A 24,349-nucleotide genomic window follows, 5' to 3' on the forward strand; every position below is an offset into this window, starting at 1 on the left:
AGCATAAAGCAAATAAATCCAATAAACCAAGTTCACAAACACCTTTCCACCCACCCTCCATCCCCCCAAGCAGCTGGAACCCATTGATGCTCAGCCAGTAAGAGGTGCCTACAAAAGGATGCTCTGCCAGATAAGCCCACTTCTCTTTAGGGCTCTTTGAAAGGGATGTCTATGTGAGTATGTGTTATTATTTACTTTATAACATGTCAAAAAAAAAAAAAAAAAAGAACAAATGACACCAGAAAACTATAGGGGAAAGGAAATGAGATACTAAGAAAAAAATCACCCTGAACCTACAATCAGAGCCAGCTGTAGGCCAATTAAACTCAACAGTTTACAGATGTTCACAGGAGAATACTCATTCACAATTTAACCAAATTGATCCACTTTCTTAAAAACTCTTGGGACTTGGTACACAAAGCTTACTTTTCTTTAGGGCTCTCCAACTAAAGTTTACAGCCCCCTTTTGCTCTAATACATGCCAGGAAACACTCCCTGGAAAAGAGGAGATCAAACTCAGAGCTTAACCCCTTCCCCACTGGCAGCTCTGTGAGCTCCTCTTCCATTGCTTCACAGCAGAGTTTGGAGAAGTTCAGCTGAAACCCCAGAAATCATTCCTCTGTCATTCACGTCACTCCCAACCATCCCTTCTCCCAGCAGAACAACACACCTCGCTAATGACTCTTTCTATTATTAAATTTAATTAGGAAGGTATTTGGTTAGGCCACTGGAGGCCAGCAAGCAAGGAAAAGAAAAAAAAGAAAAAAGATGACTCAAGGAATTAAAGTTAAAAAAAACTATTAAGAGGCATAACAAAAACAGCACACTAAGCTCCTTTTATTCTGGACTCCTTAAGCAGTTAGGTGAGTACGACAACGGAGGTGCATCATGACTTGCACTACCCAAACCACCCCATATAAACACTGCTGTTCTTTCCTGTCCTGCTTTAACTGCTCAACTTACCCAGGATTATCTCAGTTTAACCCAGCACCTGAGCTTCACTTTCTTCCCCTCCCTCTTAAGGCTCTCATAGAAATATTACAAGTGAGACCAAGGCTCTTTCACATATACGAGATGGAACATTATTAATAAATATTACACTACAGAGCATTTTTCCATGACTTCTATGTATTAACTAATCAGTCTTCGCTGATGACTCAGGATACGTGAGTGGTTTCTCTCTGAGGACAGCTGGACAAGGTAGACGTGAAAGGTCAGCAACCGCCAGCCCCACGTGTACTGCAGCAAACATCATCAGGACTTAAATACCAAAGCAGCCTACACTCAACTTGCTTTAACCTGTACTATCTAATGAGGAATGACTACTCAAAGCTGGTGCCCCTTAAAACTCAGAATACTTCCCATGCAGCAGCTTTTGTTTGCCTGCTATTTTATGTAGCAAAAGCTTTTGGCTTCCCTTACAAATCCACATAACGTTCGCAAAAGTCTTGTCCTCCTCCAGTCTGAATAAACGTTGGACCGGTGAGCATCTGAGGCAGCACCCTGACAACACCCGCACCTCGGAGAAAACAGCACAGCTGTTTCTGCACAGCCTCTTAAAAACTGCACACGGAAAGGGGGCAGGTGAGCTGAACGCCTGCATAGAGACATCATGCAGACTGGAGAACTCCTGTGAGGACCTAGGCCAGGCGTTGACCATAGTACCACAGAACCACAGAATACCCCAAGTTGGAAGGGACCCACCAGGATCACCGAGCCCAACTCCTGGCTCCACACAGGACCACCTGAAAACCAAACCCCATGTCTGAGAGCCTTGTGTAAATGCTTCTTGAGCTCTGCCAGGCTCAGTGCCGTGACCACTGCCCTGGGGAGCCTGTCCCAGTGCCCGACCACCTCTGGGTGCAGAACCTGTCCCTAACCCCCAGCCTGACCCTCCCCTGTCCCAGCTCCATGCCGTTCCCTCGGGTCCTGTCGCTGTCCCCAGAGAGCAGAGCTCAGCGCCTGCCCCTCCGCTCCCCTCGTGAGGGAGCTGCAGGCCGCCATGAGGCCTCCCCTCGGCCTGCTCTGCTCTGGGCCGAACAAACCAAGGGCCCTCATCCGCTTCTCATACTTCTTCCCCTCTAGACCCTTCCCCATCTTTGTAGCCCTCCTTTAGACACTAATACTTTTATGTCCTTCTTATACTGTGACGCCCCAAAAAGCACACAGTGCCTGAGGTGAGGCCGCACCAGCTTGGAGCCGAGCAGGACAATCCCTCCCCTTACTCAGCAAGCCAGGCTGTGCCTGAGGTACCCCCAGGACCATGTTAAATAAGTTATCCATACTCACATTTACCCAGCTAGCAAAACACAAAACGTAGTTTAATGCACTCTCTGTCTCACCAGAGCTAGAGCTAATTAACCTCAGTACCACGCTGTGCTACTTCACACAACTTTTCTCTTGCCCGTACCCCATGATGAACTCCTATCTGCTCAAAGCCAAAAAGTCATCTCACAACCGCCTACCAAATACTCCACTGGCACACATCTACGTGTACCACAGCAGTGCTAAATGTCTCCAGGACACCCCCATCTTTCAAAAACCACTAGCATGCCGTGCAGCCTCAGCAGCCTCGGGGATATTCATGTTAAGGCTTTGGAAAACAAGATATGATCAAACAACGTGAGGGCTGGAACACCTCTCCGATGAAGAGAAAGCTGGCTTAGTTTAGTCTAGTGAAGAGACAGCCAGGGGAAGACCTTATTGTGGCCTTTCAATGCTTAAAGGCGGCTTATAGGAAAGACTTTTCACCAAGGCCTGCAGTGATAGGACAGGGGGTAATGTTTTCAAATTGAAAGAGGTGGGATTTAGACTAGATATTAAAAATATTTTATTTTTTTTACAACAAGGGCGGTGATGCCCTGGCCCAGGCTGCCCAGAGGAGCTGGGGCTGCCCCATCCCTGGCAGTGCCCAAAGCCAGGCTGGATGGGGCTGGGGGCAGCCGGGGCTGGTGGGAGGTGTCCCTGCCACTGGCACGGGGTCGGAACTAAACCATCTTTAAGTCCCTTCCAACCCAAGCCATTCTGCGATTCTATGTTACCCATTTCTCAAGAAGTAAAACTTCATTTTTACATAGGCTAGTGGGAAATCACGGTTCTAGTGCAGGGGAAAAGCAGCATGTATGAGGGAATCAATTCAGACCTTAGAAAAATAAAGTTACACTGCTTTCAAATATATTGAACACTTTTACTGTTTACTTTGAGTACAGCAGAGAATCGTTGACATAAGAAAAACCAAGGCCAAAGTCAATAATGAAGATGCCTTGTAATAACTAAATGCTATTTCCACCTCCAGTTCCAAAAATCTTTTAAGGTTCAACACTCAGAAGATCCCTTTATTTCCGTTGTCCCTTAAGCTCTTTCCACACTCCACATTGTACTATCCATAAACCTCCGTATGTCCCATTTGCCATGACATTTGCCAGAAGACACCCTCAAATGTGTGTTATTTGCAACTCCGTGTCTCGTCCCTGGACAGTGGCTTCTGCTAATCAGAGCACAGAACAGCCAAGTTTTACCTATTTTTCCCTCACCGTTTGTTTCCTCAACGCAGTTGCCGATGTGTAACTTTTTTTTCCCCCATGGACTGCATGCGTCTTTGCACCTTGTGCTTCTTTCAGATTTGCCTGATATCAATCACATCAGCAGGAGGGACAGAAAGCACCATCATAAAGGACTCATTTCCTTTATGATAGTACTCATTTCCTAGAAAATCAACCTAAAACCATAATATAGCTGCTATCAACTGAATTTTAAATCCACATTCATCTCTTGGTAAGATAGCATTCATTCCACTCATTTCTAAAAAGACGGGGTTATTTTTCCCAAATCTAGAGGATATTGAAGAAATTATCATTGATATACTGGAGATCAAATACCTGAAAGCATAACCATGATCAAGATATCAATTTCTACCTTCCATCAGTTATCTCTCACGTAGCAGAAAACTATCAGTTTGGCAATGCTCTGAGAGGGATGTGCGTTTCAGAAAGAGCATACAGTAAACTATGTATTGATGAAACACAAGAGCATTTGAGAATAAAAAATATGAAAATGGAAAAAACTTGCATTTTCATTCCCTCTAGTCCCATTATATGAGAGCATTCCTCTGGTTCCTGGCATGACAGATTCAAGTCACATCACTGAATGCTTTTCTGGATATCCACACTCTACAGAGATGAGGACTATTTGGAAAAAAAATGTCAAGGAGAAAAGGAAACAAATCACAAAATCACACGTACACTAATCTGCGTTGCTGTGGGAACAGTTTCCCTTTAATAACCACCACTTCTTAATTTCATAAATATTGAAGATGTGCAAAATTCAGCATCAATATAACACAGTCTGAAAGCAGTAAAAATTTCCTCATGCTAAAATTTATGTGATGTAAAACTTCATTAAACTTCCACAGCTTCAGAGTATATAGTTAAGTATATTTTCTGCCTTCTTTTCGGATGCACTGTAAGAGTATGCACTACTGCACTACATGGAAAACATGCACACTAGCAAATGAATTTGTTTTGCTTACTTCCTCCCAAATCCTTAGAGATTTAATATTCATGTAAGATGCATAAATCACCCATAAAATCTCAACAGACCTTCCCAACTCCTTTATGGAAACAGGAGGCTCTTGTCATTTGATGCCTACTGATGACTAAGGCCCATACATATGATAAAAATCCATGGAAAATATCTCAAAGTTACATCGTCCTGTCAGTAAGATGAGGCTCTCAGAGACTTCAAGTTTTAACTCTCTCTGCTTCTGCTTCTTCCATTTCTTCCTCCCTCCTCATTATTCATGTTGAACTGAAGCTCACATTCCACAAATAAGACAACTTAAAGGAGCTCTTAGATGCACAATAAAATGTCGTAACAAATAAAAACAAAGGTAATGGAAAAAGGAGCAGATCTCACGTGAGGTGGAGTGACCTGTGCCATGAAGACTCCAGAGAGGTTCTGCTCATGCCGTAACCACTTTGCAGAAGTTTTATTTCCGATGGATCTCCGGTGAATCCCCTCTGCTCCCAAAAATCATACCGAGGGCGCGTCTACAAGGGTCTCGTACAAAGCTGAAGACTCCAACCAACTGGATTGCATGAAGTCCATGTAGGTTTGAAGTTTAATTGAAAATGGCAGAAACTTTCTGGTTATCAATTAGCCTTAGACACCTATAGGAAGAGTCTGTCTTCATTGCTGCAATACACACTTGCAATTCTATAGTGAGCTTAAATATCTGAACATGAGTATCTTAGAGGCGTCAGATTGCTAGAGTCCCATTAGGACTAATATGGGGAAAAATGAGTGTAGGCTGGAGTGGATTTTTTGTCCCTGCAAGCTGTTTAAATTACTTGCTGTAAACATGAAGAATTACGAAAAGAAGATTCCTAAATTATTTCCATGTTAGTACTCACAGGCCTTGATCCCACAAATAATTAGGCACACAGACATGCGATTAATCAAAATGACTTCCATACATTTAGTGGCACTTACATTTTTACAGTATGTGGACATATGGCAATATTAAGAGATTAAAATCTGTCAATATTTTCAATACAAGCTTGTCTCTGAGAAAAGGAGGAAGAAAAAAACTTGAAGTTTTGATTGCCACATACAGCTCATACTGAAAACCAAAAAAGTCATTAGCTCTTACGAGACCCAATTCCATTTTATCCAGTCTTGGTCTACTGTCGTCCACTTTAGTCCAATGTAAGGGCACTTTTAAGCTCCAAAACAACGTAGTCAGGGTTTTCTAACTATGCCAGTTTAATGGGATAACCTTATTCTTTTTTGCCTGTGTGACTTCAATACCCAAACAGAACGGTCGCCGTATGTTGAACACCTATTTTCTATTGTCGTTAAAAATGCAGACGGTAAAAAAAAGCTCAGAGTGTAAGTCACACTGTGCAGAGAAAAGACCAACTAGATGATTGCTTCTGAGCAAAAAGCAGTTGCAGCAACTGCATAATACATAACGCATCCTCCTCTTTAGAAATAGGATGCAGAAGTAGAAGGAGAAAGCTCCTTTGGACGTCAGGAGAATTAGCTCCACACACGTATGGAAATTCCATTTAGGATAAGAATCAGTGACAGGAAACAGCCAGGAGGGACTATTTGTACTGAAATACAAGCCGTTAACTTGAGCCAAGCTAACAGCAAATGACTACACCGGCAACTGCTGGCTGCAGATAATTAGTTTAGAACCTATTTTAACATGAATATTTTATCGTGCAGCACAAAACTCGTTATGGAGAAGAATTAGAGAGCCAGGACGTCTGGAAGCACTGGAGAGGTGATCTGTCAGGTCCCCGTAAAGAGCCTTCCAGGAGAAAGAAAGTTTAGTGATTCAGCGAGACTGGATTTCATTAAAGCTACAACAATCCATTAAGACCGTATCTGGTCGCAAGCTCAGGAGTGCAGGTAACTGTATTTTAATGACTTAACTATGTGCCGCTGTACATACACACACAGCACCGTTTACAGAATCACCTCAGCTGGTATTTTCCTCAGAGACGCGGTGTTCATTTTAATCATGAACTGCTAGAACATCCAGTAAATTCTTCCTGGGAAACTTAACAACTTGCTCTGTCCCCGCGGCAGAACTGCACGTCCTGGTACGCCAAAGCTGGGCCGGTACATTAAAACCTGTCCTCTACACACCGTGAGGATACCGACCCCTGCGCGAGGGGAACACTAAAAAGGTGGCTCTGATGTCTATTTGCCAGGCTGGCTGGAAAGAGAACACAAAGTTCAATTCATGGCACTTCTCTTTTTTTTTCTTTTCTCCATCAGGCAGGAAATTAAATATAGATCCTAAAGACCTTGAGAAGCCTTAGCTGTAAAGACTGCCTTTATTTGTCAAAAACAGTGTATCTTGAGTCTGTACGGGCTTCTAGCTGGAACTGAACTAAAGCTGGGGCTTTAAAATACGCTAAGAGGAAACAAAGTAAATGCCCGTGTTTGAATATTTCCATTTTACAAGCAGTTACTTGGGAAGAAAGACCCCCGCAAAATAATCATGTAGGCATAGCAAATGTGAATCTCTTCTGATTTGTCTTGAAGTTGTTACCTATCACATTCAACTGCTTAAACTACCTTTAGCATTTAGAGCCTGAACACAATCCAATACACATTAAAAACCGACTTATCTAGACAAGTATCTGCCACATGCAGTTAGCATCTGTGGCGTGATTTAAATGCCAGCCACAAGCACTCCTGGAAAGCAGAGGCCAGGACTTCAGATCTCCGATGCTTCTTCCCTTGGGTTATAAAATACTGCACATCTCCCTCTCGTTGCAATCCGGACGCCAGAACAAAACCTAAGAATTATAATAGAGTGACAAAACTAAGGATTATCGCAAATTCACGTATGATGTTATTTTAAAAAAAACAGTTTTAAAAATGATGTATGGGATATACTACAAATCCATGTAGTGAGACAGGAGCCAGCTCACATCCCCCTGCTCAGTTTCTTGTACCAGTGCAACACCTGCAACACTGTGTTGTTACACCACCAGTACAGACAGTCTATGTTAGCCAACAACATATATTCTGGCAAAAACAGGCCTGTATTTCACCTCCGCTTGTTCCAAAGACTTTGCAGATCCACCTTCCTTTGGGTGTGCAAGGATAAGGACTTGCATGGGCTCTTGTCCTACTCAAGGTATCCTGCCTATCCCTACTCTAAACTTGCTTCCACAATGGAAAATCCAGTTGGACAAGAAACAAAATAGGTCTGATAGAAGAACCGGGATCCCAGAAAATTGGGGTTTGGTGCTACTGATCTCAGTAACAGATGACAGAAATACATCTCAACCATATTCACCCACAATAGCTACTCACAGACATGCTTAGCTCCATACTACTCTGCATATTGTTGAAGTGTACTTTGTTGAACAAAAATACAGTTTCTCATAGCTTCTGCATTTAAGCTGACCCACAAAATAAGTAACCTTCACTGAGAAAAGACATGAAATAAAAAGAAAGGGTAACAAAAGAAGCACCACAGGAGACCGTGGGTGATCACTAGAAGAGATTTTTAGTTGCCAATGTAAACAGTTGTAGTCATGAAGATGGATTAAATCCCCTATGGAAAAAATGAAGCAAAGAGCTTACAGCATATTCAACAGGTCTCTGTCGTTCTCTGAGTGCCTATATATGTTGCTGGAACTAATGACTGGGGTACCCGTGCAAGGTCTTGCACCCACAGGCTCTTATTTCAGAGCCCAAACACTCACTGTCTCTATAAGGGAGACGGAAAGAAGATGGCATCACGCCACAGCAGAAGTGTAGAGAAGTTCTAGCAAGATTCCCTTAATTCAGTCACATCAAACTCTTATTATCAGGGCAGATACCAGCTCCTGGTTTACACCTACCCTGCTGAATTGGGTAACTTGCTCTTGACTACAGGAGACCTCAGTTGCATGGGCCAAGGAAAGTTCCCATCCAAAATTCCCTACCAAAATGTCAACCAAAGCTTTATGGTTACCACAGCTGTCCTTGCGAGAACTGTTTAAAGCCCTGCTCCCTACCATACAGAGCCTTGGAGCATCATCCAAAACAACTGCACAATTACTTTAAAAGAAGCCAATGACATTCCCTCTGGCTACAGGAGAGTGGAAAAGTAGATATGGCAAGAGGTTCTGAGCAGCTTTAGGTACTTTTTCATTAGGGCAACATGTTACTTAACCCAAATGTGCAGGTAAAACCACAACCAACTTTGGGAAGGATCTAACATCAAATGAGTAGACGCGTAGTCAAAACACCGGCGATGAACTTGGAAGGATTTTCACAAAGCTGGACAGTACCGTTCTCACCCATCACCAGGCAGCTAACATCTGGAAAATTTCAGAAGACAGCCCCAGAAGCACAGAATGGCTATGGCATGCCCATATTATCACAGCATGAGAAAAGCAATCTTTGGAAAGCAGCAGGAGAGAAAGTGTGTTGGTACCACAATAAAAAAGAGAGGGCATTTCCCTACGTCTTCCTACCTAGAGCAGAGCTGTAAGCACTAGAAAACATATTTCACTAAAGAAAAGCAGCCCAAAATTGTATCCTCTGAGACTGGCTTTTTAAGATTGTGGGGGGTCACACTAGCCACAACTAGATGCTCCTCGCAGCACTGGACAGGCTGTATAGACTAGGTTTAACCACAAAGTGAGAAAGGCTCCATTCCTGGAAGGCATCCATCCTGCTACACTGCAGAAGGGCGTTTTCTTTAACTACTGATCTGGTGGGATAGCCAAAACTGTTCAAAAGATGCAATGAACCAGCACCAGCCTTGTTTGTTTGCTTTTTAACACCTGGGAGGCACGTAATGGCACAGGGATGTTCCAAAACAACTGTCCCTTTCCTGAGGACCCTGCCTATAAGGATTAGCATACCAAGGAGATGGATCAAGTCCAGTAAAACATCTACTGGTCTATACTTACCCCATCGCCTAGCTATTGAGCTAAACAGTCCTACAATTAACCGTGATATAACTACGTGTCTTTACATGACTCAAAACAGTAACACAACTGCTTGAAAACAAGATTTTTAAAGGTTATTGTATTTATTTGCGAGTGTGTATACACACACACACACATATATATATATATAAATATTAAAGAAACTGGCCTTACCCGGCCTTAAGAATAAAACTACTGAATGTATTTTTGTTGCTTTTTCATCATTTAAACTATAAATGTTATTCGTTACACCATTATTTCTGCACCATGAAGGCACATTTAAACCAGTTAGCAGTATTGTTTTAAAGATACCCAAACTCCTTTAATTCCATCTACTCGCAGAAGCTGAATCAAAACAAAAATTATTCTGTCTTTCTGGAGACAAGAAAGCGTATGGAGCCCACCTTACCCCGACTAATGAAGTGTTGGAAGCACTTGTTCCTGTATTACTGACATGCTCATTAAATCCATTTGTTTATTTCTTCTTCTTCTTCTTCTTCTTCTTCTTCTGGTAATTACTGTAACAACAGTAAGTCACATAAAACTTCAGCCTTTACCACTGCCATCTTATTTCACTGCTGTACTCATTTTGCTTTATCTCTTGGGCAAATTCAGCGATTGCAAATCAGCTTGACTACAGGTGGTGGAAACCCAGCAAGAGTCACCATATGGAGATCCATATGCTTTGGCACTGCATCAGCATGTGACAGAATACTGGGATATGCCCGCGGAGGAACTGAGGGACGCCGCATTACTTCTTTCTCTGACTGACCTCAAGGATTTCAATTTGAATCCCATGTCGCAGAAGGCACTCAAAACACCGCGTAAGGCATCGAGTGTAGTGGAGCCAGTTTTCACTCTTTCACTTAACGTGAGTTGGGCAGATAGTGACAGAGCCAAATCCCGAAGAGTTTTCACGTGCTGTTAACAGTAAGTACTTGGCTGGTCCCTTCACAACAATACCATGCCAACACCAGCTCCTAGACCTGGGGCTCGCTGCTCTGAACAGCCACTATAAGGTCACCACAACTCATGAAATGGGTCCAACTTGCAAGCACTGCAAGCTCCCACCTCATCCTCATGTATCAGCTAACAGAAGAATATGACGACGGGTAAGATTTGGCACGGTGCTTGTACAAAGATCCTGCACAAAGATCTGTGCCTAACTGTAATACAACCCATTGAAACTCAAAATAGGAACTAAACTTGCTTGCTTGGGCTTAACGCATCAATGGTTTTCAAGCATCTCACTTTAATCTCAAATAGGCATTTAACAGGAACCTTTTTCACAGCTAAAAAACTTTCAGACAAAGCTCAGCTTCAGATCCCCTTGCTTTTATCACTGGTACAAGGCAGAATAAGAAAGCACAGAATGAAGCACAAGATTTATCCCCCTAATAACCTAAATCTGATCTCCGTGTTCTTTCATACCACCACTAAACGCAAAGATAACTAAAACATACTCCTCCAGAAAAATAAACTGGGAAGATAACAGAGCTTTTTTTTTTTTTTTTTAAAGACTTCAACCCAGCGGATCAATATCCTGTTGCTTAAGAAAAGGAATGTAAAAAAGATGGTGCTTTAATTTCCATTTCAAGAACTGGGTCAACATCACCTACCATTCAGCAACAGCTAAAGTGCTTTTTAATTTTGTCCTCATGCCAAAGCATTCAGAGAACAACAACCAAAAGGACAAAGCCAAAGTTCAAAGATTCAAGACACAAAGCAGAGCTGTAGCTCTTGTACAGACGGGACACCGAGCAGTAACCTCATTTAATTTGTTGCAAGGAGATGTATTCAGAAATTCCTGTTAATGGCAAAGAAAAAAAAAAAAAGAAACAGGCACTCAAAAATCAAGATGTTGGAATAAGAGAATTTAGGGAAATGGCTGTCACACAAAGGGGTAATGAGCGTCTGGTGGAAATCTCTAAGATAGGTCATTGCTCCAAAAAAGCATTTTGCAAGAAATCCATTTATGCACATGTTGAAAGGATTACAGACTGGGGTGAAAAAAAAGAAAAAAAAAAAAAGGAAAAAAAAACACAGGCTGTTTTTTCAGGTCACTCTAGATTTAAGAGATTGTCACTGGTCCTGAAATAAACTGAATGGCTGGTAACATCCTATATTCTTACCTGGACACAGATAGGAGTTTGTACTCAGCTTTTCTCCAAGTGCCATATTTGGGGCAAGGGAATAGAAGTGAGGAAGAAAAGCATATCATAGCCGCTGACTTTTCCTGCATTGCTATATATAAAATAGCTCCTAGATTACCGATGAGTAGTATCATTTGATTCTTTCAAGATGGCGATATCAAAAATAGGTCACAATATCTGTGAATCCTTTGGGAAAGGTTTCAAAGGGAATTCAAGAAACTGTGTGTTCAGTCAGGGGAGTCTGTCCTTTCACATCCCTTCACTGTCTGCTGGATCAGGTATGTGCAGGGACCTTCCTCCAGTACTGGAGGCCGCATTACTGGGTGGCACTGGGCTGTCCTCCTCCTCCTCCTCCTCCGCTACTAACCTGGGGTACAGGTTAATCCTCGCATGGGAAACTCGGACATTAGATGAATGGCAAAATGCTGGAGCAAGAGAGGGAAGGCTGCTAGCTGCTAGGTGGAACTAAGCGAGAAAACAGTCTCCTTTCAGTTCAATCCTCTTCCACTGTTCAGGCAAAAAAACTACCAAAAAAAAAGAAAAAATAGGCACAGAAGGCAAAGACCTGTTTGTCTAAGGTAACTTTACAAAGTCAAATGAAACAAAAGCCAGAGAAACAAAGCATAACTCTCTGTAAATGCACAGCAAACCAACCCAAAATGAAGGACACCGTACCCAACAACGTACGGAAGCAGTGTGACCCATGCAGAGAAGCTGTGGGTTTGGAAAATTCCTTACGAATTCTGGACAAGACACTCGGATGTTGTGGATCAGTACATAGCAAGACAGCTAGAGGAGTCGGGCTATGCAATGCAGCCTTTGGTACTGCACATAAATGAAGGAATAAAACACCTTTTCTTTTAATATTCTGTAAAATGGACTTAATATTACAAGACTCACGCTGACTAGTTAGCAGCGTTTGCAAAACACTTCAAGAGCCCTTATGTGATGACAGTATTTAATAGAAAGGTGTTTTGTTAACTTCGGGTATTTGTTAACTTGTAAGGCTGTCAACAGTCCAAAGAAAACAGGGAGAGTTCGTATGGTATATGGGAACTCAGAGAATAAATGAATTTTAAAAGAGAGATGAAAAAAATGGAATGTAACCAGGGGGGATGAAAATACATAACTAAATTGTGCCTGTGTTAAGGAGATTGAACTGTTTGCAGAAAAAGCCTTGGGAATTTTTGGTAATAAACACAACTTCGACTCAGCAATTAAAAAAAAAAGTGTTTATAAAAATAAAGCTGTTCTTAAACTTACAATGTTCCTCCAACAGTTTCCTCGGGGAGCAGAGATGTAATTGTGTATAAACAGCTGAAATTACTCTTGTTTGTAAATTGTGTCATTGCTTTTCATGCCCCCTGTGTGGCGGTTCTAGGAAATTTTCAGCAACAATTCGATGATAAATAATACACCCCGAAACCCAGTACTTTTGCTACCATATGGGGCTATAATAAGGAAAAGGTAATAGCTGTCGGTTGTTTTCTTTTCATCTCTAAGTGCAATACAGCTTACAAAAAAAGAAGCCTATCCGAATGCCACACCTGTATGGCTGAGAAGCCAGAAAACTTGTATGGGGATTGTGGGTTCTATTAAAACCTTAGACAAACAGGTGCCAACACATTATTTATCCATTAAAAAAAACAATGTTACTTTGGTACTAGTGGTTTCCATACGACTACATCTCACAACACAAAAGATGCTGAAAAACGGGATTGCCGTACACCTGTCCTTAGGTGATCCCTCTGGGTTCGGACACACTTACACTCACTGCTGTGTTTTCCAGACTCCACTGCAGCCTTAAAATTGCAGGTCAGCAGCTGATAAACCCAAAACCTAAGCTGATTTTAGAACCAGACTTGAACTTTGTAGCTAAAACCTGCCTTTTTATCTGCTGAGCTCCAGGATGAAGTTTACACCTGCAGATGCTGCTGTGGCCATTTGGAAGATACGCCGGAGTTATAAAGTCCATTCAGTTTTGCAGGTAGCTTCTGCAATTTACCTTCACGGGGGATCTGGAGACCAAATGCCTTCCAAGCCATCACAGACTTCAGAGAATAAAGAAGGTCCTGCCATCCCTGCTTACTCTATATTCCATTTAGCCTGCCTCTGTGTTAAGCACTGCACATTTTGAACACAAGGTCTCTTTCCATTACCCCTTTTAGGATTTTCTTCCAGCTGTCCGGTGCTGCTAAGCTCTTGTTCATCTGCTTCTTCAGATGGAAGAAGTCAGAGGCAGGAGGTGCTGAACGCTGTCAAAGCTCATCCCAGGTAGTACATCATTTGGATGTGATTTTGAATACATTTCACAAAGCGGCCAAAAAAAAGAGAAAAAAGCACAGGAGGAAACAGAGGGCTGAGCTTATGCCCAAAGAGTGGTTTCTTTGACAGTCGACTATGTCAGCACGGCAAGCAAAACACCAGGGTAAAGAAGCCACCAGGGCATTCTGCTTTAAGGACTTCAATTAAATCCTGGGCTCACTAATGAAGGCTGTGTGCAGGAACAGGTTGTTTCCAATACGTGTATGCTCTTGTACTTTGTTGTTTTTGTTAAGGGGGAGCCTGCATTTTTTTTTGCTGTTGTTTTTCCATGCTGTATTTTGAGGGGATAGCCAGGAAATCAAGCCCAGGGGTCGGGCGGGCTCTTGGGAAGGCTGCGCTGAAACAACAGTGCCCCTGGTGCCAGGAGCAAGATGTTAACCTTTAACCAGGTCTGGTGACAGCAAAAGAGGATGGAAGCACCTTTTAGCTGCCATCATAACTGGCTAAAGGTTAACTGTAACTCTCCTCGACAGGGCAGATCTGCCCCTGACAAATACCGTGCGACAGTCTTTTTTCCTCGCTTTAACAAGGCTTGTACGGTATGTCATTAATTAGGTCTAATGCCAGTCCTGACTCAATCCTAACACCAAAAGTTGGGTTAAAACCTTTTGAGAAAGCACCGTGTGCAGCTGAGGGAGGGACTGGTGAAAATATGCCTTGGAAATGAAACTGTTTGTGGGTCCTTTCCTGTGTGTTGTGCAAACCAACACAGCAAGGCCTTGCTCGCGTGCACGAGCAAGAAAGAGCCTGGTTAATAGTGCAGAAAATGCATTATCTTCATTAGCTTGTGCATCTTAAATGCACACACATGTACACAGACAGGTATAGATCTAGAATAAATATATTTTCTTAGTGTGGAGGAATTTAGAGGTTTACACAGGCATTGAAATTAGCGCCTGCCTAGCTTTGTTCTGTCACTTCTGACTCCTGTCATGCCGCTGGGCACCGCTGCTGGTTAACTCGCAATTCCAGCTAATTGCTAATAAATTACCAGAACGCTCCCAGCACTGGACTGGAACCTTTTGTGCTTACGGCTAAACAAATAAAATGTCACTTTGGGAAAAGCAAATTATTCTTTAAAGGACACGTGGTCGGCCCAGAGGTAGGCAAGTGCTTCCTCCAAATCCAATAGGGCACTGACTGACATGGTGAATAACAAGAGTAGCAATATTTAATGATAATACTTTGTATTTATGCTTGTAATCCACAAAAAACATGTTCGGTTTCATATTCTATACAATATTGTGTCTAAAGACACATTCCTGGCTATCATAGGTAAGGGGGGATATTGGACCTGTACGTGCTCAGAGCCACACACGACTTTTGAAATAGAAATACAAGGCACCGGCTGTGTTTCTGCAAGCACATTGGTGGCTGAAGGCATCAGCAGCATTCAGTTCCAGAGCCTGAGTCCTCCCAGCAGTTCTGCACCCATCTCTTCATCACTTGCACTTCCGAAATCCCATCACTGCTTCTGCCAAAACGTAACCGCCAACCTTTCTGCCGAATTGTGGAAGCACTCGTCTGTCCTCTGAGCCCACGGAAGTAATGACGGGAAGGTCAGATTGGAAACCCAAATGCCTTACTCTGTACCTTCAGAGCAAGGTGTTAATCATCCCAAAACAAATTCACACATCACCTACGGTTTGTACACACAACTGGACTGTTTGTTCAGGTCAACACCAGCACTAGACTCAGTGGGAAGTGAGCATGGAGGTAGAAAACACAGAGAAAAGGGAAGAAATAGAAGCAATAACCAAGCAATGCCCAGGTTAATGATGCAGCGAAGATTTATCCCAGGGATAAAACAGGTAATGCTTTGACACATGGTTCTCTGCATTAAACCCCAGTTCACATTCTCTCCCTTTAATGATTTCCCACCTTCCCAATCTTCACAGTCCTAAACACCAATTCTTAAATACTTTGTCTCGTTAACACTGAGGGCCTAAGCAGTTAATATGAGCAATGCTTCAGCCTAAAGCCAGGTTTCTGTTCAAGTCCTAATACAATGTGCTGAAGAAAAACAGGGAATATGTGCACGTGTTAATGCAATTCAATGGCACGAGGATAAAAACGAGCAGAGAAAACAGTTACAAGCCCTTGATTAAGGCCTGCATTAAACTATCAGGCCCCATCAAAAACCCAGCTGATGAGAAGCTATTTGGCCACACACAGAGCAGTGATTTCCATCCACTTTAATAATCAGGGAGTTCGGATTTACTGTTAATGTGACATTGATGAACAGCAATGACGCTAATGTGACATTGATGAACCGGAATGACAGTTCAGGCTTGATTAAAATTAGCCACAGCTCTTCAGCACAGGACAAAACAGAAGGGCTTGACACAGAACTTGCAGCTGAAATACGTCCAAAGCAGAAAGAAAAGAGGGTGAGGCAAACGGTAACGTGGGGGGAAAGTAGCAAAGGTAGCTAACAAAGGGTGTTTTCAGATCAAATCCTGGGTCCTTCAGTGAGTATCATCATCTCACACCTTCTTCCCACTGCTCAGTTCATCTGTTCTTGATTTGTCTGCATGCTCCCACAAAAACTAAGCCATATTCCCTATTTAAATCTGCCTTCCCGAAACTCTAGGAAATGCTCCCCAGGTTGGTCCCACCTGCCAGCTGTTGCTTCCCCCTCTGCTCTCTACTCTTTCTCCTGTCCGCACTCCACTGAGAGCCAGCATGCTACCAGCAAACTGCCACGTAACGAGTTCATTAAGTGATGCACTTGATGGTCTCCTACCCATTTGAAGGTCTGTCACCGCAAAACACATGCCTCTATTCATGAAAATCCATTAGTTAACAGGCAAATGAGTTTGAGTTAGGATTTTAATGTACATGGCAGAAGGTGGGTACCTAGACATACTACCTCGTACTCACATTTACAGCTCCTTAACGAGTTTGCTTTAGTATCCCAAGACTGAAAGTACAATGCAAGAAGACTTATCAAAAGCTCCAAAGTAAGCCAGCACTAGATCTGGAAGCAGGACAGAACAGTTCTGACTGCAAATTAGAAGAATAAAATTATGATGTTAAATAAGCTGACCCACCCTTCAAAATCAGACTTCTAATAGTAAAACCTGTGTCTAACAGGCAACGTATAGTGGCTCGTCAAAACCATCATTCAAAGTTATGATAAAGAAAAAAATAAGACACAGACAAGCTCAGGACTGGATTCTGTTCACTAATACACTTCCATAAACAAAGAGAAATGCAAATTCCTGCCCCTGGGGAGGAGCAGCCCCAGCCCCAGGACATGCTGGGGGCACCCAGGTGGGAAGCAGCTCAGCAGGAAAGGACCTGGGGGTCCTGGTGGGCACCAAGTTGAATGCAAGTCAGCAACGTGTCCTTGTTCCTATACGGTTAATAGTATTATTCTTGGATGCAACAGGCAGGATGTACTGCCAGAGGGAGGTGATCCTTCCCCTCTATTCAGCATTGATTGAGGCTGCACCGGGAGAACTGGGTCCGATTCTGGGCCCCCCAGTATAAGAGAGACATGGACACGCAGGACTCTTTCCAACAGAGGGTCACCAAGACAGTCAAGAGCCTGAAGCACCTCTGCTGTGAGGAGAGGCTGAGAGAACTGGGACTGTTCAGCCCGGAGAAAAGGAGGCTCAAGGGGATCTTATCAATGTCTATAAATACCTGAAGGGATGGTGCAAAGATGGAGCCAGACTCTTTTCAGTTGTACTCAACGCCACGACAAGAGGCACTGGGCACAACCTGGAGCCCAGGAGGTTCCCTCTGAGCACCTGAAGCACTTCTGGGCTGGGTGGGTGCCAGAGCACTGGCACAGGTACCCAGAGGTTGTGGAGTCCCCTCCTTGGAGAGCTTCAAACCCACCTGGACACGGGCCTGGGCACCCTGCTCTGGGTGTCCCTCCTTGAGCAGAGATGGGACCAGATGACATCCAGAGGTCCCTTCCCACCTTAACCATTGTGTGATTCTGTGATAAGGCTCTAATTTAATAAAGCTACATCAAGAAGTTCAGCTTCCACAAACACCAGCGCTGTCCACAGCAAAGTTCTGGGAACACTGGAACCACATACTCACAGGGTAATAGCCTTGTTAAAGACTCAACACTAACATCTCAGAACATATAGCATTTACACAGCAGTCAAAAGCAATCTCCCAGATTTCATTTCCAGCTGTGAATTAGTTGAAATGGTCCTAACCTTCTGTAGTTACATTACTTGTTCCTTTTATAAACAAAATATTCTTTCATTCATGATATAATTTCCTAGATTATCCATTATTAAAATTCCCCTCTCAAAAGTGAATTTACATCTGAATTATCTCATTACTTCTGAACAAGCCAATTATTGCCTCTAGTGAACAAAATAATTAGACTTGTGCTCACTGCATTCGAGATCTTCTTCAGCAGTCCCAGTGTAATCACAGTCCCAGAACACAGAACTGCAGAATGCAAAAAGACACAAACATATACATGCGTACAGAACTAGTAAATGGAGCAGCTTTTTTCTCCTGAATATTGTTTTTCAAATGAATAGGGTAATTTTTAGTGTATATATACACTCGTGGAGTAAGAATGAACCACGAAAATCAAAAACTTTAACTCTACTCATCAGTCAGTATTGACAGCAGCAAAGAACCTGATCTAATTTGTTTCTCCAAAACCAGTCAGGATGTCTCTCTCTGTTGACGTTTTGTCTATGCTATAGGGTGCCATCACAAAGAAATGCAGATAATTGGTCTAGAGGGGAAGATGTGTGATGAGGAATGGCTGAGGGCCCTTGGTGTGTTCAGCCCCGAGCAGAGCAGGCCGAGGGGAGGCCTCATGGCGGCCTGCAGCTCCCTCACGAGGGGAGCGGAGGGGCAGGCGCTGAGCTCTGCTCTCTGGGGACAGCGACAGGACCCGAGGGGACGGCATGGAGCTGGGACAGGGGAGGGTCAGGCTGGGGGTTAGGGACAGGTTCTGCACCCAGAGGTGGTCGGGCACTGGGACAGGCTGCCCAGGGACACGGTCACGGCCCCGAGCCTGAAGGAGTTCAAGAAATGTTTGGACAACGCTCTCAGACATGGGGTTTGGTTTTCAGGTGGTCCTGTGTGGAGCCAGGAGTTGGACTCGGTGATCCTTGTGGGGTCCTTCCAACTCAGGATATTCTGTGATTCTACGAAATATAAAACTGCTTGAAGATGGGAAATGTTTCTAGAGGTTGGGGACAGGATTCATTTTTAGTGCATTAGATTTTAAACTACATTTATAGTAGAGAAGACAGAATATGAAACGCTTAAAAGTTTCCTCAAATAGACCGATACCTTCTCTTTCTAGGAATGGCTGCTTTTGGCAAGCATCTAAGTTTCTATTTTCACTAGAGTATTAATAAAAATGCTTCACTATATGACTATTTCCAGCCTTTGCACCACAATGAAATACAACCGCAGCTTTACCTTGCTAAAATACCCCTTACAAATCCAGAACTTTATCTTAAGCTCACAGAAGGCTGTTAAATCAAGCTCCTACATGTATCATCATCTGCCTGGGTGGGTATTTGTGTAGCTCCAAGTCCTATTATTCAGCTGCCTTACCAGCCCTGAATGGTGGCCAGTGGTTTAAGGGGTACAGGGCAGAGATACAATACTAACCCTAAAGCCACACACGAAGCTGGCGTCAGCTGGCAATAGAATTAATCCAGTGTTTTACCTGAGCAACCAACTTTCCCACCCTGATAAATATTTTGCATTTGTTTCTATTTCTGATCTTTGGACACGTAGATATAAAATATTATTTAGAAATAAGCTAATTCTCTATTGACTTTGATGTTTTTACAAGAGTTGGTGCTTTCAGGATTCCTGCATTCTCTCGCTTTTCCAAAATAGTAAATACCACATAAACCTGAATACACGACAAACACATCAACATGGGTATCACCTATCCCTTCCCATTTATTTCACTATTATTAGCTTTGAAAATCTCACAAGAATGCCCTGAGCTCTGCTGTTTGGAAATCAGTTGCCAACCCAGCTATGAAATACGATCATCACTCTATCGCTCCGATTACTTTCTTACATTCCTTCCCCTACATATGTCAGCTCTAGCATGCTTTTAACAGCTAATATATCACAAACGTGTAGGGTCAGAGGCTAATGTTTTATAATATGTGAAAACAGGGTTTCCCAGCTGCTTTCAGGTGATATGAATCACTGGTACCAAGCTCTAGTGGCTCTTGCAATAGCAGTTACTAAAACCAGACGAGAATGGATGTGGGGTGAATGGAGTCAAAATGGCGATTAGTGATATACATGTTTAAGGACCCAGTCCACCTGACATACCTAGAACGGAAATTAATCCATTTTAAAATGTGTGGCACATGCAACATAGTTATTTCTCTGCACTGAACACTGTAAATGGAAAAAAACAGAGCTTTCCAGCAAGGTCCCTCATGTATTCACGGCCCTAAGAGCACGTACTTCCAAACATGCCTTCTGATAAGCTTCAAGCTATATGAACAGTATGTTTTTTAATATCAATTTGACTCCAATACTGGACTCCAGGAGTCCTTTTTGACAAAGGAGATGAAGTGGAACTAAGCAACATCTTTGTACTTGGCACAGCAAGTGACATAAGGATAAAATGGAAGCCGGTACTTAAACAGCAAAGCAGGTGGCTAAAACCATCGCTGGAGGCTCAGCTTCCAAGAGCAGTTATACCCTGCAGCAAACATCAACATTATGTCGAGGTGAGTGCAGAGAACCAAAAGGCAAATATTCAATGGTAGATGGAACATAACTTTAGCAAAGGCCAGCTTCATATTCATTTAAATTTACTGCAAGATCAAACATAGCCTACTTGGTGAATTTTCTTTCATTCCAAAAAAAAAATAAGACAGAAGAAGGTGGGGAGTACTTACAGGTAATAAAGAATTGCAAGTAAGAAGGACAGGCACGCACTTATTTTCTTGATCTGCCAAATCTCTCTGGTTCAAAAACAATGCCTATACTGCTGCAGTAACAACAGTGGTAGTGATTTCAAATCCTCACTCTCAACTGACCAACAGTGGAAGATCAGCTGGGAGTACAGAACTTAGCTGGAAACAGTCTAAACTGCTCTGTGCAGAGCTCAATTATCAGCACTTGACAACCATCAGTGCCTTAATTTAAGGAATATTAGCATTTAATTTAAGGAATATTAGCATAAACTATGCATATCCATTTTTTCCATCTGTAAAATAGATAGGGGTAACATCACCTTAGCTTTGCAAATCTTCGTGATGCACTTCACTGAAAATTATCATGTTATCATAATTCATAGGAGATAACTGAGTACCAAGAGCCAAAGAAAAGGTGGATGTAAGAAGGTATTAGCTTATGTGAACCTGGGTGAGCCCCAGGGTTCCCAAAATGAGCTATTTCCTAAGGGGGTGAAAAACCAAGTGGTAGAGAAATGCATGACTTAGGCCTTGCCATGAAAACGTTGTCTTTACTCTTCATCTAAATATTTGGAGAGAATTATAAAACATCTCCTGTTGGAAGGAGTATTTTTCCCAGATGAGGAAAAGAGCAACCAACTTTCATGCTTAGTTCCCCTATAAATGACCCTGAAGGCGCACGATGAGCGATGCTGGAGGAGCCTGGCTCACAATTTCATTAATGATTTGCAAAGCCTCTCTGCCAGCTGTCAGAAGGAATACACAGCTTTAACCTCAGCAATTTCCAAAGCAAAGAGATTCGTTTTTATATTTTGTATATAAGTTAACAAGCAGAGAAAATCAGATACCTCACATCTGCTTCTGGGGCCTCTTGGATCCTTCAGTGACTCCCTGCATTAGATACAGCAGGAACTTCTCCTGCCACGAACCATTACCAGCACAGTACACAACATATTGGAGTATAATAAAAACAATGCAACCCTCATTTATCAGCTGGATGAGAAGCGGTCAAGGCCATCGGCTGAGTAAGATGACCCATCAAGAAAGCCTGAGAAACAGAAGATGAAGAGGTTTGGGTTTTTTTTTTTGCCTTCAGTTAGAAATGATGCACTGCTCATGATGCAGTACAGATGACTGTAAGCGAAGAGAATTGGAAGGAAAGCTTTACCTCTCCTTCCTTCCCCCTCTCAACAAAACTATTTATGGAGAGCTCTTGTCAGGACTTTGCAGTCTTACTCTTTTGCTGAGCAAGGTTTGAACTGCTCTCGTTCACTTCTCCACGTGGCCCGGCCCTCCTCTATGCTACCCGAGCTATACCACACATTCGATTTGATTTATGTTGTTTCTCAATTATTTATTTTAAATTAATGAGCTGTTTCAAATGGAAGATGAAAAGCGAAGTCTCTCTTTCTTTTTGGAAGGGCAACACAATAACACTGACAGTACCAGATGGCTGTCTCCTTAGAAAGCCAGACAAAGCAAATGCATCCCAAAGTGTCCAGAATGTCAGATGCAAGCATCAAATAGAAAAGGACCAAGCAAATACATACGGTTATTGCTTCTCAGAAACCACGAACATTTGCTAGTCCTGTCAAAGAACAGATTATTTCTCCCTCCCTCCAATACCCTGAAATTTCCGAGAAAAGCTGAAAACACTGAGGTGCCTTGGTCTCACCAGGGAAATAATTTTCCACAGCTGATTTGATCTGTGAAAACATTAACCTAACAGCAGCAGCTGTGCTCAAAAAGCAAAAGCCTTCTCTGAAATAGCGCAGCACTGATTGTCTCGCAGACAAGTTCTGTTAGAAAGCCCACAAAACGCAAACTGCTGCTAATTTGATGTGTGGAGGAAAGCTAAGATCATGGTCAAGCAGTGAATCAAAGTGTCAGTTCTGGGGTATCTACCGGGAGCAGAAAACAGCGTGGTCAAAACACACGCAGCTTCTCCACCACCGCCGACGTGGATCAGGTTATTTTTAAATGCTTCAGTTAAGGTGCTCCTGACAGCTGTATTCAGAGTACAGCACTAGCTGAAATAATTATAGAACAAGGCTGGAGTCTGCACGACTGCTACCTAAACTGTTTTTGCCCTGTGGCTTAGTTTGCTGTGAAGGTTTGTATTTTCCCGAATAAGCCCTAACAGCAGTACCTGAGCAATTTAACTCAAAACCACTTTGTTAGAAGAAATCTGGCTCTGCCTCTGTTGAAGCTATTTCCTTGAGAAGTGCAGAATAGATGCCAGGAGATGTAAAAGGCTTCCCAGTACTTGCACTGCATGACCGACCAGCTCTGTAGGCAGCCTGATTCAGCATCCAGCCCAGCTCCAGCAGCCACCTCTTCTCCATCCTCACCCTAGAGCACATTTCTGTTTTGGATGCATCTCCACTTCTCCTGTGAGTGCTGAGAAGAAGTTAAGCAAGTGCATGTTTAGGTATAAAACTTGTTAACTAAGTAAGAAAACCACAACATTATCCTCCACTTTTCATTATCCTCCACTTTCAGGTGAATTCCTAAGGAAAGCAAGATTGATACACTTCTATTTATCCGGTCACCCCAGCCTCCTAGTCCTAACTCCAGAATCCCAGACTGGTTTGGGTTGGAAGGGACCTCAAAGCCCATCTCATTCCAGCCCCCTCCCATGGCAGGGACACCTCCCTCAGCCCAGGCTGCCCCCAGCCCCATCCAGCCTGGCCTCGGGCACCCCCAGGGATGGGGCAGCCACAGCTCCTCTGGGCAGCCTGGGCCTGGGCCTCACCGCCCTCCGAGTAAAGAATTTCTTCCTTATATCTAATCTAAACCTACCCTCTTTTAGTTTAAAGCCATTCCTCTTTGTCCTATCACTACACTCCCAAATGAATAACTCCCATTCCAGAATGACTTTTGTGCCCTCAAAAAAAAATGTACCAGAGATGTAGAGACCTCGAAGATCTGAAGATGCTGAAAGTTTCGTAAAAGACTGGAAGGTATTTCTGCCAGAGACAGAATTACAGAGCTTTGCTCTAAGCCAATGTTCCCATGTTGTTGGGGAGCAATAGTTTCATCAGCATCACACATCTTTCAAATAACTCAAAAACTCTGTATATTCCTCAGGAATACCCTTTTTTCCAGTATCTTAGGAAAGTACACCCTGTTTCCCTTCCAGTCCTTATGTAATTAACACATATACATGAGAAATGCAGGTGAAAATTATTCAACTCTACTTGTACTTTATCACTCGGTGAATTTGTTCAGTGAAATTCGGAGACTGCACATGTATTTCTTAAAAGATCAGGCACCACAACTGGAGGAAAGCTATTTTCCATTCATCCCTCCAGCAACCAAGGGCTCAGCCCGACCTGAACACAAACATCATGGCATGTTTTGTGACATTTCTGATATACCGAGAAGTGGAAGGAAAGTAAAATAGGTCAGTTAAGTGACTTTGAAAGTCAAGTTCTACTTAGGAAAAAAATAAAGAAGACAAAAAGCATGCATCCAAACTTTCAGTATGCGTTCGCTTTCTCCAAACGATGATTTTCAAAGCCTC

The 24,349-nt window shown here is 42.9% G+C and overlaps 1 protein-coding gene and 1 long non-coding RNA gene across 9 annotated transcripts in view; both read right to left on the reverse strand.

Annotated features, from left to right (window-relative positions):
- EXOC4 (exocyst complex component 4) overlaps nt 1-24,349 on the reverse strand; it is a 380,649-nt gene that overhangs the window by 231,730 nt on the left and 124,570 nt on the right. The window lies entirely within an intron of this gene.
- LOC308188751 overlaps nt 1-24,349 on the reverse strand; it is a 70,561-nt gene that overhangs the window by 25,933 nt on the left and 20,279 nt on the right. Inside the window, exon 3 of the long non-coding RNA XR_013945727.1 lies at nt 113-23,223. This is a non-coding gene — a long non-coding RNA (uncharacterized lncRNA). The remainder of the gene's footprint in view (nt 1-112; nt 23,224-24,349) is intronic.

Source organism: Anser brachyrhynchus (genome assembly GCF_964034855.1).
Source record: "Anser brachyrhynchus genome assembly, chromosome: 1".
Lineage (NCBI taxonomy): Eukaryota > Metazoa > Chordata > Aves > Anseriformes > Anatidae > Anser > Anser brachyrhynchus.